This window comes from Dermochelys coriacea, chromosome 7, assembly GCF_009764565.3.
Source record: "Dermochelys coriacea isolate rDerCor1 chromosome 7, rDerCor1.pri.v4, whole genome shotgun sequence".
NCBI lineage: Eukaryota > Metazoa > Chordata > Testudines > Dermochelyidae > Dermochelys > Dermochelys coriacea.
In genome coordinates this window covers 55,480,475-55,496,063 of record NC_050074.1, presented here as the reverse complement: position 1 = coordinate 55,496,063, position 15,589 = coordinate 55,480,475, and the positions used below count along the sequence as shown (strand labels likewise).

Below are 15,589 nucleotides of genomic sequence, written 5' to 3'. Positions count from 1 at the left end.
ACCTCGTAAGTCAAGGGACCCTCGCAGTTTTGTGAGTGAATTTTTACAGTAAGAAACACCCCATGGATGTGCCTATAATTATTAGCGTCTCTCTTAGGGTGTGTCTATACTGCAGGCCAAGGTGACCAGCGCTAGCTTGAAGCTAGCTAGAATGGCTAAAAAGAGCAAGGAAGCTGCGGCAGCACGGGCTGTGTAGGCTGGTACATACTTGCATTGCTGGCCTGCACCGGGGCTTGTGCCCCCACATCTTCACTGCTATTTTTAATCATGCTAGCGAGATTAAAAGCCACACAGATATGCCTAACTGAGCGGCAATCAGCTCTCCGTTTGCAGTGTAAACATATTAGTTTTGCCTCCTGGTGCAATAATATCTCTGTCTTTTGACTTGATCCTGTGGGGTTCTTCTCTTTCCCCCATCAAACTGGCATGACTCCAGAGGTTCCTGACCTACACTAGTGCAAGGAAATCAAAATTAGGCTGTTAGACTCCATATCTGTCAGTCTATCTACCCATCTGAAAGGCCTGACTATAGAATAAAGGGTTTATTAGCATGTGTTTGGGATGGCGGCATTAGTCATCAGCGAAGAAGCAAACAGCAAAGCATACAATTGTCCCCAATATGTATCAGCATAATCATAAAACTCTTGGGCCACCTTACACCATCCTGTATCAGGTATGTGCAAAAACTATTATCAATATGCGTTTTAACTTGAAATGTCTTGACACTATTTTTCTATCTTCCCAACTATAAAGCAGGGCTCCTTTAGAGCCCTGAGTGCAACGGTACAGGCCATGGAGAGAAAGGAAAACAAAACCTCTAAAACATACCTAAAATATCTTGCCTGCTGATTTGTCCTTATCTTACTCACTGTGCATCTTATACGTTCATCTTCTTCCTTGACAAAGCATGTGGGAGTTCCAAAAGCCAAATATTTCCGCATTCTGGGCTTTCATAATTCGCTCTCTTTTTCTTTCAACCTCTTCCCTCAAGAAATTCCACTAAAAATGTTACAATAACAGACTATTGCTTTGCACAAGCAAGCCCTCACCTCAGCTGTCTTAAATCAACTCAGCTAGGCCACAGTCCAGCAAACTTACTCATGTGCTTAACTTTAAACATCACAACGAACTCAAAGGGACTACTCACAAGTTAGTTGTACGCATACATCTTTGCAGAGTCATGGCTATTTAGTGGAACAACTCAAAAATGGTTGAAGTGAAACCTGGCTAGTTTTGTACATCTTACTTACAAATAAAGTTTGGGGAAATCAATCCATTTGTTTAAAAGAGCACTTAAAGTAATTCCTTAACAAATCCATTTTTAACTGGAAGGTGCTTTGCAAATATCTCCTAAAAGGACATTTCAAAACAAAACAAAATTCTAATGAACATGGTGAATTTCACTTTAGATATCATTAAAAATATTGAGCTAATTTTTGCCAAATTTGGATTGATTTTTAACAGATCAAAGAACATCTAAAACCAACCCAACGTCAACACTTCTAACTCAAGGGTTTGTGCGGGTTTTTAAAGTTATCCATGCTCAGCAATTCTGATTGGAAGATATGGGCATAGTGTAAATCTTCCTCATAAGTGGCTTAATCAATTCCACTGAAATTTGCAAATAAAATCACCATCAGGCCAAGACCAAGCATGGAAAATGCCAGCTGGAAAGGAGTCCATTTGAGAAAGTTAAGAGTAGCTGGAGAAGAGAATTAGAATGGAAACTGGAATTATTCTAGTGGGTGTTCGTGATCATCTGGCATATCTGGCAACAGGGGTTCTCAAACTTTTTCATGGGGTGAACCACATCTTAAAAGAGAGATTGTCTTGTGGCCATCTCTACTGGCCTTCCCAATTGTGCAGACTATCCGCCCATCCATAAGCACAACAGAATATGCCATCCTGTTGGTTACTACAGCAATTGCTTACATGAAAATATAATATTAGGAAAGCACTTGATGTATTTTTTTTCTTCTGTTCTAAAGCAGTTTAGCAGGTAGGATTTCCAGCACCAGCTCCTCGCAGGCCAGTGGCCAGAGCTCTGTAGGCCCCCAGTGGTCCACGGGCCAGTTTTAGAAGCAACATGCTATAATAATGTATCCCTAACCATGCTTTATACCAATAAGTAGGCTATAACCCTGTCAAGGTGTGCTGGTGACTCTATAAACCATGAGACCTGAATGGTCAATGGTCGAGTGGTTTAACACTGTCACCAGAATACTGAGATAGCCTTATAAGCCTTGTGCTGCATGGCTGGGGATACATTATTCACTATAATATATGGTAAGAAATACCTGTGCAGGGTTTGAAATGAACTGCTTTAGCCACTAGCCAGCATGGCTGATAGGTGCATCGGAATCCGTCAGCATTTCAGTGTGCAATGGGAGGCAGAAGTAGAAATGCACGGAGGGAAATTCACCTCCCTGCAACAAGTAATTGGATTTTTTACAGGAAATGTATGCAGGGCAGTTGGGGGAAAGAATCTTACTCTCTGCCCCAGATGTCAGGCAGAGCATGGAGCAGCTGTGTAGCCCCTCTGCACCACCCCACTGGGCTGGGAATGGGGGACATGGCTCCTGTGGTCTGTGGTTTATAGATAGGTGCCATCACAGATTCAGGGACCAACCTTGCTGCTCCAGCATTTTCTGTCCTCCTCCTCCCATGTGTCCTGTGCAAAGCTGGTGCAGATAGATAGATAGATAGATAGATAGATAGATAGATAGATAGATAGTGTGGAGATGGATAGCTAGTCAGGCTAGTACACTAGGATCTAGGAGGACAGATAGATAGAGATTCCACCTTTACTCATAGTACCTTACTCTGTGATTTGTAAGGTTGGCAGATTATCATAATGTCCAGTAAGCCTGTGTCTATTTCCAGCTGTCACCAGGTCTAGAGCTAGTTGAACGGCTTCCCTGGAAGCTGTATGTGCATGTGGCAGGGGGATGGATCTCCGAAAGAGACGAGAGGATGAGTTGGATCTAATGGCTGCTAAACGGATGAGTATACACAAATTCTGGAGAGGCTACGGCAGGGTGAGGGGTGGAGGGCTAAGTCCCTATAGCCGCTAACCTTTCTAAATAAATTATTCCCCATTCCCGTAACATATGCAACCACTACTGTACACCTTGCCCATTTGAGTACCATGGGAGTGGGTTGGGGGCATGAGGAGGGTTTGGGGGATTTCATTAGGACCCAGAGAGGGAGGGGGAATAAACAATAAATGAATCTCAAATTGCCTAAAGGGTTTGGTTGAGTTAAAAAAACAACTTGATTGGTCTTTATCAGAAAAGGACCCAGGGGCATCTTTTCACATTGAAATGGCCAAGAGACAATAGCACTGCTGGGGAAGCTATTAGGGAAGACACGGGCCCTGGGATCAGGCATGCTCCCGCCTGGGCTCAGTATCTGGGAAACGGAGCACAGGAGCTACGGAATCTGGAGCTGTAATGACAGCCGGGCTGGCCTTCCCCGCCTCTCTCTGTTCTGGTGAGAGCCCCTGCCCTGGAGCAGTGGTTGTGCAGCACATTCACAACAGAGGGGCCTGCTTTCTGAATGCAAGCCACTCAGCATCCTTCTGTTCTCCATATGGATACATTGTCTGGCCTTTGCCTGACAGGCCCCCTGCCTCCGAGCTGCTCTCTTCTCCCTACTGTGCTCACATAAACTGTTAGTTTCACTTTTTATTAAACCCCCGGAGTGGACAGCGGGGCTGTGGGCACCAGCAATTTGTGAAGGACAGAGAAGGAACAAGTTTCTGTTGTGGAGCGGAAGCCCCCGTCTTCCCTAGTCCTTCCTGAGCTGGACCAGACTGTGTGCACGGACAAAGGGAGGAGATGGCACATGTGCTTTGGGGATCCCGACCCGAGGCCAGGGGAGTGCTCCCCAGAGCCCTGTCAATGACTTCACTGGATGGCACTGTGACGCAGCTCTCCCCATTTGAGAAACACAGCCGCTGTGCAACACCAACCACACACTGCAACTCTGGCTATGTAAAGCACTCCTCTATCACGCCCATCTCATTGTAACACCCACTGCCAACTGTAACTGTATAAAGCACTCCTTTATAACAACCACCCCAATGTAACACCCAATCACATATTGTAACTCCGATTGTATAAAGCACTCCTCTAACACCCATCTCATTGTAACACCCACTGCAGACTGTAAGTGTATAAAGAACTCCTCTATAATACCCACCCCACTATACCACCCAATCACAGGTTGTAACTCCAATTGCATAAAACACTCATATAGAATACCCACTCCTCTGTACCACCCATTGCAGATTATCACTCCAGTTGTATAAAGTGCTCTACAACACATCACTGTAACACCATTGCAGACTGTAACTCCAATTGTGTAATGAGCTCCTTTACCACCCATCTCATTGTGACACACATCGTAACTCTGATGGTGCCAAGAGGACTATCTGAGTGATCCCCACTTTAGGTGAGTCCATAGACATGCAAATCAGGAATGGACTATCTAATCTAACCTATCAACTCATACAATGTCAAACTCCATCGCTTCTAGGTTCCAATCTAGTTTGGATAAAATAAAAAGCTGCCAGACCTTTAGTCCAAAACACAGAATGAATCTGAACTGACACAGCTTTAAGGTCTGAAAAAACATAGTTAACTTTTCCTTTTCATGTTTGTGTTTTTTTCCGTTACCTGATTTTTACTTGGACTAGATGTATGGTGCCAAAATATCCCCCGAAATGATCCTCATAGTAACTCCCACCAGGCCAGGGCCAAGATGTCCTGGGAAGCTCATGAGAAAGCCTTACTTTTCACAAACTTTTATTTGTTCAGCACTGAATGTGCTGTCTGCACTCAGTGGATGGTAAGTATTAATGTCAAGCCTGACTATCAGTCAGAAGAGCTTTGCATAAACTAGATCACCCTCCAGAGAGGAAGGATGGTCCAGTGGTGCCCACATGCTAGCCTGCAATTCAGGAAACCTGGATACAAATCATTGTTCTGCCACCGACTTCCTGTGTGACCTTGGCAGGCCGCAGGAAATCACTCCATGGGCCGTATGTGGCCTGCGGACCACATGTTTGAAACCCCTGGTCTAACGCAATGGACCCAACATGATTTCCATCGTTTCCGGCTGTTCACGCTTTCATTTCATGCTATGATTTTCGCTCAGCAGGGTGGTATAGAGTTTAGGGCCTGGGAATCACAACTCCTGGCTGCTGTTCCTGATTTCTGCCATTGGCATTCTGGGCAGCCTTGGCTGAGCAACCTAACGTCTCTGCACCTGAGTTCTCTCTTCTATGAAAGGAGGATAAAATGAGGAAATGAGGGGGCGGACTGTGGGTGGGAGCAGGGAGTAGTGGGAAAGAATGGGGTCAAGTGGCTTTGGATAGAGTAACAACTGGTCTTAGTCTTCATCTCACACTCTTTTGAAGCTTGAGAACTGCAAGTGACATTTATTCTTGTGACTTTAGTTTGTCTCCCTGATGTCAGGTGGTTCTTGAAGTGAAAGAACAAAAATACCATGAGAACCAAGAAGCACTGATGAGAACCAAGAAGCACTGTAAATCTTCTTGTGAGATCTTCAACTCCAAGAGGTTCCAGTGAGCTCTGGCTGAACATCCAGGTGTTGATTCGTCACTTGCCTTACTTGAGTTTTTTGCTGGTGTCCCTAGAATTGGTTGGGAAGATTTTGATGAAAAGCTTATCATTGGAAAATGCTGTTTCATTAAAAAACAGAACTGTTTGCAGGGAAAGGATCAGTTTTGACAACATTTCCATTGTGAAAAAATTCTGTTTTTCTGTCCAAAACCGCTTTTCATTTTGAAATTAAGATTAATTGATGGGGGGGGGATAAAAAGAAAAAAGGTTGAAATTGAAACAAAATGTTTTGAAATTATCAAAATGAAACATTAAGATTGACACGATGTAATTGGGGGTGGGAGGGAGCAGATATTTGGTTTGCAAAACTTTCCAAGGTTTTGAGTTTTCATCCTGATGCAAGAATGAAAAAATTCTTGAAAATTCTTTAGGACAGGAAAAACAATTCCTGACCAGCTCCCAGTGTATCTCCAGGAATTTCTGATTTCAATGCTTGCGTGAATCTGGATAATACAGTGACCAAACAGGCCCAGAAAATTTTGGATGCCTAACTTTTGAGGTTTTCCCATCATGAGTGAACATACACCTGCTGTTTCTCTGCAGAAGACGTAGTCTGAAAAAGAAGCCCTGTGAAAAACCCCTTCAAACCCAGTGAAAATATTACATCATTCCTAAGAGGTATTTTGAGATCAATCAAGAGGATGCCTGTCCCTTAGACAACTGGTTTTTAATTGATCATCTATAGCCAATTTAGTGCTGGTGGAGAGTGATGGCATGAGAATCCTAGATACTTACATCCTTTGATGTCCACAAACCAGGCTGGAGTCACGCAATCTACCTAACGATTGTCAGCACTGCCCTGATGAGACCACTGCTGTGGAGTACAGTCTCCAGGCCCATTCAGCCTTTCTTCTGGGTTTGATATCAGGGTGTTGTTCTGGGGGGTGGAGACAGCTGGTGACTAGGTCACCCAACTCATTTGGGCAAAAGAGACCATTGTACTCCTTCCACATACTCCACCAAACGGTCGTCAGGCAGCAGCCTGAGCCCCTAACCCCCCTAGGATACACATAACTCCCCAGTGACGTCAGGAGCCAAGACTGGGGTCAAACTGAGCATCTTGGTGTGATACCCACTGCAGCCCATTACTAATCCCCTGAGCCATCCTACGGCTAATGGGGTAGCGATGGGGATCAAAGCTTTGTCTTGTTGTGTGGGAAGATTGGTGAAGAGAGAATCAGTCACCAAGTCTGCTGGTATAAATTGTCAGGGCTCTGTTGCTTTCAGCAGAGCTGTGTCAACGGGCTTTAATCCTGGGACTCAGGCCGAGTACCACTTTGTTCCCCAAATACTCTTGTTGGCTTCCCTGGGTGTAGCAGGCAGCTCTGCCCAGTGACAGAGGCTATCAGAATCGGCCTCTCAATCAGCCCCTGAGAATCTCTGACTCTCAGCATAATCACCCACTGCACACTCCTCTTCCAGAGGGGGTGATTTCCTCCTCCACATCCCAGCGCCGGGCTGGGGAGTGGAGAGTGCTTTATAGCTAGGATCTGAAGATGCCTGTTTGAATGTAGCATGCGCAGGGGTGGGAGGATGAGGGTGGGAGAGTGGAGAGGTACCGACACAGCACTCCTTGGCAGTGATTTATAGACTGGGTCAGGCACAAATTGACTCGTATGCAAGAAATGTAAATGGAATCGAGACTTTTGATGGAGAAGCTCATTTTCAGACTTAAACGCTTTAGATTAAACACACTCGCACACAAATGCTGGCGAGGAGGGTGTTTTATATAATTTACATTACAAATCAATTCATTATCCACACAGGCAGGTTGCACTGATTTTCAAGGATCGGAGATTTGATGAAGAGGATTCATTTCAAGAAATAAACCTTTTAAATTAACCACAAGATGAGGGAAATTTCTTTATTTAAAAAATGTGCCAGCCCCTTCTTTGTTGCTTTTATTATTATTAATATTATTTTCAATCTGGTTTTGGGTCATTAAGGCAGGTCCAGAAGTCACCGATTGCCTTTTGGAGGGATGAGAGCTGAGAGTTTAGGATGCTGTGAATTTCATCTGGCTTCAAATCCATCATTTACTGCAACACAATTTGTTACCCAAGGTGGGCTTTGTGCCCCATTGCAGGTGGGGGAGTGCTCAGGATTAAATGAACATGGCCTATCTTCTCCTTCTTGGACCAGGATAGTTACGCAGTCCATTGTGGGACACTGGGGCAGGACTGAAGGTTGAATGAGTGTGGAATCTGGATTCCTGACTCCCCCTGGGAGCATGGGTGAGGTCCATCCAGGACCGGGGTGAGGTGCACTGGCAGAGTGCATGGTGGAGGAGTTCAGGATAGAGTGGCTACTGGTCCTAGGAGAGGGTGATTCTTCTAGGGCACATTTCTGGTCCAATGATAGAGGTGTGAGGGAAACTCAAGACTGAATGAACATGGGTCCTGGCTTCTCGTCTCTTCCTAGGAGAGACCTGGTCCTCTGGAGCATGGCCGTTGAGGCTTCATGTTGGAGAGAGGAAGGTGGTGTTCAAGAATGAATGAATACTAAGACTAAATTCATCCCTCACTCCAGGAGATCATAGTTCTTCATGGACAGGGCTTTAGGGTACAGTCTCGGGTGTGTATCCCTGGTCTTCTTTCAAAACCTTGAAGGCTTCAGTTGTTCCTCAACATCATGAAGAAGTGATCCCTCGGGTGCCATGCACTCCCAATGACAGTCCCCTGGAGATCCCAGTGACCTGGCTGAAAATGCAGCCTTAAGTCCCTCCAGCATCCTTCCGCACAGTTCTGGTTACAGAGAGGAAGGAAATTGCCCCAAGGGAAGTCGGGGGGATGCACAGTCACAGCATTCTCCATCAAGACTCCCCTTTCTAGCTACTTCTGCAACAAGAACTAAATAGCTGGGCTCTTTTCTTGCTAATTTCAGACACCTACCTGTTTGACCAAGAACCTACCCATGTAACAGTATTGAGGGATGCTTGATAATGGCAGATCACCTGCATGCCTTCCAACACCAATCCACCCTCAGTCTATTGCCCACTACTTTTATAATAATTATATTATAATTGTCATTTATTATTTTATTAATAAAATAACCTAGAGGCTGCAGCCCAGATGGGGATCCCATTGTGCTAGAGGCACCTAATAAGAAACAGCTTTACCAACTATACACAAACTACATGCAGAGAGACCCATTTCAGCCACCACTGAAGTGCAGTCACCTCAAGGGAGGAATGTGGCAGCTGTTTCACAGCAACACACTCTGACATTTTAGGACAGGAAGTGAAGACTCTTGTATTTCGCTGAAAATGCAAGTGGAATTGAAGTAAGCAGAATGTAATTACCTGAGTTGGAATTTGGCCAAGACATCAGGGTTAACAACCCTAATCTTGCAAAAAATGCCATGGGATCTTTAATGACCATGGCCGGCCAAGACCTTAATTTTACATCTCCTCTAAAAAGCGACTGTGCACATTTTAACAGTTTTTTTTTTACTCTCATGCTGCTAGCATGGCCAATTCTGTGTCCTCTCTTAGGTGCTTACAACCGTGGCCAGCACAGACCTGGGGAAGAAAATCCTAAAACACAATCGACCTTCAAAACTTTTCTTTACAGACCAACAAGCAAAAACCCTGAAGGAATTTAACTGAGTTTATCCAAAGCAACGCTTGCAACCTCATTCAATATTTGCCTGCAAAAAAAAAAATGCCATTTATTGGGAGACAGTCCTGGCTGGGCATCAATAGGCAGCCAGGTGTGAGAAGTTGAAGAGAAATACATCTCATTAATGTGGAATTGTTTTTAGGTTAATAATCTTGCGTTAATTTTCCTTTAAAATATTGTCTTTGACCGTTAAACGCTCGCACTGTTATAAAAAGAACGTAATAAATGATCTTGAAGCAAATTCTCCTGCCAAATGTCATAATTTATTTGCATAATTAGCTCTTAATTTTAATTCAATATGCAAATCCACGCTTCCTTTAAATTGCAGCAGCCTGTTTCCCGGCCCTGGCTGCCATGAATTTATTGTGACGCGGCTGCTGGAGAAAGCAGCTTTGCTGCCTTCTGGGGATGGTTGAGTGGGGGAGGGGCCCTGCCTGCCACCGGGTTGAGGCACTTTTGGGGTTTGGTTTTGTAGGTTTGCTTCCCCTTCGATTGGACCCCAGCCTCCCGTGAGTCCTTGTCTCCTTTGTCTTCTTCCTCCTTCACCTCCTCTCCGCTTTCCTTCCCCCTTTCTCTCGCAGTGTTCTCTGCTCCCCAGAGGTTCTGGCTAAGGGCAACTGCTTCCTTGATTGCCTCTCTCTCTGCATGCTTCAGCCCCCTTTGCACAAATGTCTCCTCTTCCTGGATGGAGCAGACTGGTGGGAGGGGACGTGGGACAGGTCTGGAGCATGGGTTCGGTTTGGAGAAGCACCCACCACACATCCGAACTCAGAGCCCACAGAAGTCAAAGGGAGTCCTTCCATCCCTCAATGGGCTTTGGGTCAGGTCTTGCTGGAACGCCAGAAGGACCCTCCACTCCTGAATCCAGCTTAATGCTTATCTCAATAGTGACCCAACCCAAGCCATCAAAGACACATAGCCCTAGCTCCTAATGGGATCCACACCTGATGTCACAGCTCTAGACCATCTCTGCAATGAGCTACTCATTGCTCTGACAGGCCCAGACTGGAACCTGTTCCTCAACCTTTCCACCTCTGTTCGCCTAGTTGCACCCAGGCTATTGGCATGGCACAGAGCACAGCTAGGCAAGGTGGTGAAGGGCCAGGGGAAATTGGTTTGTGTAGTGGAAAGGAGGGCACTGGCAGGCTGGGGAGCAGGTGGAGTCGTGGAGAGGGCATCTCTCATCTGAGGCAGCCTGTGGAGAGCTGATTTGGTGGTGTTCAGAGGGCGAAGTGGGGAGGAGGAAGTTGGAATTAGCTGTGTGTAGTGAAGGACAGAGTGATTAGCCTGGTGAAGGAGCAAGGGGCATGGATGGGTATATACTGGGGGAGGAAGCGGACAGTGAAGGTCGGGCTGGATCTTCCATGGCAAAGGAAGGCAACTGGGTTTATGAAATGGCAGGGCAAGGCAGACTGCGTGTGGACTGGTCAAAGGAGGGGGAGATTACTAGAGGGGGTACACAGAGAGGGCAGACGGGGTGTGTTTAGGGGAAAGGTTGGGTTTAGGGGACGGGGGAGAGGCACATGGGGTGGGTTTGGGGCAGTGACATAAAAGAGACCCCAGCTGGGGTGCGTGCACTGCTTCAGGGTTAGTGTTCGGCATCTCGTCTGCCCCAGGCCTGGAGACTGTGCTGGCAGTGAATTTGTTGTGTTGCATCGAAGGGGACAGGGTGGCTTCTTGCTGAGAGCAGACATTTCTCCTTCACCAGCTATTGCTGGAGTCTCTAGAGGTTTGTACGAAACCACTCCATTCACACAGTACTAAGGTGGAGAGAGGATGTCTCGGGTGTGACCTTGCAACTAGGCACAACGGGCAGTGCTTATCTAATGCCCTTACCTGCCCAGCTAGCTGGCATGGGAAACCATCAATCCTTTCCTCTCTCCTTAACAACGAGGGCTCCAGGGATTTCTGCTTCTCCCTAAAATTATTAACATATAATAATAATTAAAAATAAATCCTAGCTGGTCTGAAACCCCAGCCAACTAGTTTGACACTAGAGTGAGTGTTCGTGTCCTCAGGGTGAGAGTCTGCTGGGACCAAACCGGTAAATTGGTACTGCTGCATTCAAGTGACTCCACTGGCTCCAGCGGAGTCACTCTGGGTATAGTCTGGTGTGATTGGGATTGGAGTCTGACCCATATGGATAAGTCCCTTGGAGAATGGGGGTGGGGGACTATACAGGGAACCCTGCCATTATGTTTTGAACCACAGGAGGGGAGTTTGAAAGCATCCTTAACAAGGGGAATAGGTAAAGTGGGTGATGAAGTAATCTGAGCCCAGGGCTTAGCACACAGGCTAGGGAATTCACTGAAAGGGACAAATTAGCTTAGACAATACCAGATCTTTTTCACTGGGGGGATAATTAAATGTTGCTTCATCAAAGGCGACAGTTTGCAAGCTGCTCTCCCTTGTAACTCTATCGCGTTCACCTCCCAAGCTGGACCTTCAGCATTGGCACTTCTGTCCTATGATCACTATTGGGTGCATTTGATCACCACGACCAGGGAGGGCTAAGGTTATAGACCTCAGGATGAGCAGTGGCAATAGAGGGGTGACAAGTCAGGGGCCTTGCTTGGGAGGAAACCTGGCTGGGTGGATGTTTAGGGATGGGGGTTGAAGGAAGGAAAGTCAGAGAGGCTCTGCTATCTTATTACAGTCCAGGCGGCTTTAGATCTCTGGAGGGGAAAAAAAAAAAAAACCAACCCCAAACCACAGCCTTTGTTAGAGCTGAAGTCATTCTCCAGGAAACACTGAGAACCAAAGAGAAAAAGCGAACAGCTCAAATTCGGCCTTAAATAATTAAAACTTGCAAAGAAAATGCCCTCATCTGCTTCCAAAACAGGGCTGGACAGAACAACCTCCTTCCAGGAGCCACTCTGGAGCAAAGTCAGCACAGTGAATGTCACCCTGGCTAGGGGGATGCCTGGCCTCAATGGGGCGGCTTGGCAATGGGAATGTGCCCTACATTATAACAGGGAAGTACAGGGCTCCTTTGCCCTCTCCTCTGCTCTCTGGAAGTAGTTTGGGGATAGCCAGGCCAATGAGAGGAGCACAGAGAGGATTTCAGCGCGGGTTTGTTACTGTGTTCGTGCCAAAACACCCAGCAAGCCGCTCGCACCTGCAAAGCTGGGTGTTTGCAGGAAGTCCCTGTATGTATCTGCTCTTCTGCTACAGAGTTCTGCCTGGCCAGAGTGTGTATACCTGCTTATGCAGATAAGGGAGGCTGAGTGCTTGTGCCTTTGTGTACAACTGTGCAAGTGGGACAGCATAAGCATGGGTATGGTTGCACCAGGGCATGCACATATGTGCATCGTGGGCTGTGAATGCATTAGGTACAGCTGCACCGGTATGATGTGGTCTGCACATGCGTGTGGGCCTGGCGTGCATGTGGGGCTGCACTGTGTGGGTGGGTTAAAGTAACATCTGTGGACGTGCATGTGCACAGACATGCCAAAACCTATACACACAGCAGCCATTAGTCCGCCCAGCTCCTTTCTCCTTTGGACCGGATTCTAACAAGGGGACAGACTGGCTCCCCCTGATCCCAAACCCATTCAAACTGCAGGGCTCAAAAGTGTGACCCGAGCCTCCCAGAGTTTGTGTCTCTAGGAGAGACTGGGAAAAACGGGCCAGGGAGAAACACTCAACTGCAGGAACCCCTGGGGTGGATCTTGCCATTGTCAATGGAGCTACATTGATCTACACCGGCTGAGGATCTGGCCAAGTGTCTATAGCAGCATACAGAGGGCACCCATTTGAACCCACCTAATCTTGGTGGTTCTTCCCACAGTATATAACACACGCTTGGTTAGGCAAAGAAATACAGATCCCTGGAAATCAAATCACCCTTGTGGGGAAGGAAACACTGGGTTTAAATTACAGGGGAATTAGGGTACAAGATTCCAAGCTCCTCCAAAATACTGGTGAGGCTCACAGCCCCGCCACGCTGGGCTCCAGGTCTGTCATCCCTCTTAACTCTTGGGCCACCCTTTGGGCTGCTGCTGCTCTAGTTAACCCTCAAACCCCTCCCCTGCCTCCACCAAACCCTGCATGTGAGAAGGGGCTAAGGCTGTGCCTTCACTGGATTGTCAGTCACTGCAACTGGGCAAGCCCCTAGTGTAGGTCCTACTTACACCACAGCACAGCTATGCAAGGGGTTTGCCCCTGGGGCAGCTCTACCCTGGTTGAAATCCCAGTGCAGGCAAGGCCCTGTGAGACAAAAATGCCAGCAGGAGCCACCAGGGGGAAGGGGGTGTTTAACAGTGATATGCCTGCATTTCTCTACCCTACCTTCAGAGGTTGAGGGTGTCACCTTCCTCCTGCTGCCACTGGATGCTCATCTCCAGATCTCCTGCATAGCTGTTCGCTGAGCTACCCTCCGGGGTCATTGCAACCACCATGAGAGCTGTTCCTTCCAGCAGCATCTCACACACTGAAGGGCTGCTTAGCTGCCCATCCCCTAGGTCCCCTGCTCTTCCGCTGAGACTTGGGACCCCTCACACCTCTATTTGAAAATGAGGTTGCCAAGTTAAAAATCATCCAGTCGTATATTTATAAACTAGTCATAACCTGTGCATCTAGCAGGGCCTGGAGTGACAATTGTTGTTATCACATGTCTAGTATGGTAGCAATAGGAGGACCTGACCAAGATCAAAATCCCAAGGTGCAAGGCACTGCACAAACAGAGTAAGAGAGAAGCCCTGCCCCAAAGAGCAGACAATCAAAATAGACAAGGCAAAGTGGGGGAGGGGAAGCATCCTGCCCAAGGTCACACAGCAAGTCAGTGACAGACCTGGGATAGCACCCTTGTCCCCTGAATCCCAGTCCAGTGCACTAGCCAATACCACAACCAGCTGCACCCGTTTTTGGGCGGGGGGGGGGAGTTGTTTTTCATGCACAAGCACAAGGAGCTGTTGGATTTTGCTCTCACATCATTTTTACACTGGCCTCAATGGAGTTCATGCTGCTATATCCCAGTGACTGGGAGCCCATCATCAGCACCCGTTGTGTTTGGATTCACTGAGGAGGAGCAGGGAAGTTCACACAATCCTCACCTGGGTGTCTGCACTAAAGTAGGGAACAATCTAGCCCAAAGCATTTATTCTCCTACAGACCCTATTATAGTACTACCCTCCATTCTCACTCTATAGGAGCAAATGTGGACTCCAGCCCTGCTGGAAACCAGGACAAACAGAATTCTTGGGAACCAGAAGGAAGCCCACAGTCAAGATCTGCAATAGAGACAAGTGATTTTAGTGCTTCAATCCTTATGTACCTAGCTAGTGATGTCTGGAAGGGGCCTAGTTTTCAGAACCTGTTAAGCACCTGCCCTCTGAAAATCAGGGCCTGTTAGAGGTGTCTCAGCAGAGCACCCAAAAACCACTGGGTGCTTCTGAAGAGCTTGGGTAAGCCCAAACAAATCCACAAGTCTCCTCAGCTGCAATTCTTTCTCTACAGGCATTTTGGGTATTACTAGATTTTTGTTGTTTTCAGGGGCCAATTATGGGACAAGCTAAAATAAGCTCTGGTCTGCTTGTGGCATTTCCACATCCACCTACTGAAGTGTCCTGGTCCAATGGATCTTGTGCTACTTTGGCTCCCAGGGGTACTAAAAAGCCCATGAAGACTGCATATACATAGATAGGACACACAAATACATATACAGGGCCAGATTCTCCTGGGTGTAATCTGGTGGAGCTCCATTGCAGTGTCTTTACAAACCTTCAGAACCTCACAAGAGCAGGTTGATTGCACATGGTCCCATGGAGCAATGTCCATTCACCACAGCTAAGGACCTAGCCCATGAATACTAGTATCCATGCTCACCCTAACCGGAGCAGATGCACGCTTACTCTCTCAATGTCTCTCTCACACACAAATGAACTACTGCTGGCAAAACACCACAAGCTGTGAGAAATAAAGACCGGGCAACACCTCAGGAAGTGGATCCTGATTTCCTCACTTCTCAGTTTGTAAATGTGGTGTTTCTGTTCCCAAGGAGACAGGAGAGGCCCTGGTATGACTCATAAAAGTTGAGCCCTCTGGGAGGAAAGAAACAAGACTCCAGGGAAGAAATCACCCTATGGCCCATGGCATTCAGTCTCATTTGGTGACGTACTGAGCACCTCCATCTCCCATTGATCTCAGTGGGAGCTGAGGATGCTCAGCCTGTCACAGGTTGAGCCCTCATTCAGAGAGTCAAAGGCCAGAAGGGACCATTGTGAGCATCTCGTCTGTTTCTTCTTTGCACCAGGAACCATAGTTAGAGTTATTTCCACCATCCACCCTGCTGGGAACAGTTTCTGCTCTTCATGGCCTCGT

The 15,589-nt window shown here is 47.0% G+C and overlaps 1 long non-coding RNA gene across 1 annotated transcript in view; it reads left to right on the top strand.

The window, feature by feature from the left end:
* The window catches only part of LOC122460994, a 47,537-nt gene extending 38,141 nt beyond the window's left edge, over positions 1-9,396 (top strand). The window contains exons 2-3 of the long non-coding RNA XR_006282678.1: positions 5,462-5,613; positions 8,706-9,396. This is a non-coding gene — a long non-coding RNA (uncharacterized LOC122460994). The remainder of the gene's footprint in view (positions 1-5,461; positions 5,614-8,705) is intronic.
* Positions 9,397-15,589: the final 6,193 nt, after the last annotated feature.